Consider the following 1,342-nt stretch of genomic DNA (forward strand, 5'->3'; position numbering starts at 1 on the left):
CACTCTTTCAGGTCTGACCCACCCATGCTAATCCTTCAGCCTCCTGTGATCATTACCTTATCCTCATCAGTGTTCACTCAGATGACTAAACAGCTGCAAATGAGTTAAAAATGTCAGAATTCAGCTCATATCTTCTCACTATCTCATATTCTTCTCCCCTCCCTCACTACAGCCCAAGTCCCACACTCCGGCAGAAGACAGCAGAGGCTGTCTGTACTCCAAGGTGAGGTCTCTATTTGCACCACAAAGTTTTCCCTTGAGACTGTAGGATAAAGTTACATAGAAACACCCAGCTAAGAGACACTGGTACAAAGCCCCAACTGTCAGTAAATAGTTACTCTGTAGTAAAATAAACTAGTCTGTTGCCTCAGCTGCAGAAACCCAACACATTTTACATGCCAGAAAGTGACAAAGCTGATGCACCGAATTATGTCTGTAACTGCTAATTAAGCAGGGGAAGACTACTACAGTCCCAGAAAATATTAGCTGTGGTACCACTTAAAAACTATGCAGGCTGATTAGAAGGCAAACAAAAGCAATTCCTCATTTAAGCCATAACTATGTTAAACAAGCTATACAAAGAATTCCCACTACAACACCAGTTCAATGCCACTCAAGTTGCCAGTCCTAAAAAGCAAGTCTGATAGCACCGTAAGTCACTGCTCGCTAGACTGGCTCACAAGGGCTGGATATTTGAACTGCTGAGCGCCCCTTGTGAGTGACATCATTCAGGGTCAGTGAAACTAAAGTACCATCAACAATGATACAGATATTTACTACCAAATAAGTGTTAGAAGAGTTTCAAAGGCTGTCATCATCTCCAAAATGACAGCAGATAACCATTCTCAACTGCTGCTTTATTCAGGAAACATTTTTGCCAGCTGCTGAAGAAGCTGCCAAAGCCACATTTCAGAAACTTGATAGTGTCGCGTGATGTGGCTTTTCAAAGCAAGAAACCTAAAGCAAGGTAGTTATCAGTAAACAAGCCAGACACACTTCCTCAAGTCTTGCCGCATTAACTAACCTCCTCGTCAAGGCACTAAAATCTCCCTATTTCAGTAACATTTCAGATTTCACTCAAAATACAGCAGGGTGAAGGCCGTTAAGTAAGGGAGCACGACAGGCCTTACAGAACAGAGCAACTTCCCAGCAATGACATCAGTAGCTCCTGCGTTTCCATGCCTCGTGAGAGGCAAAGGAGGTATTTTCCAGGTTCCTCCCGCAGCGCTGCCCCGACACCCAGTGCAGATGCTCCCATGAGCGTTCCCGGTCGCTACACGGTTCCCCTGCCCACCCACCCCCGGCAAGCTCAGCCTCCGCCTTCCCACCATCCTCCCCCTCG

Source organism: Charadrius vociferus, unplaced genomic scaffold (assembly GCF_000708025.1).
Source record: "Charadrius vociferus isolate BGI_N301 unplaced genomic scaffold, ASM70802v2 scaffold218, whole genome shotgun sequence".
Lineage (NCBI taxonomy): Eukaryota > Metazoa > Chordata > Aves > Charadriiformes > Charadriidae > Charadrius > Charadrius vociferus.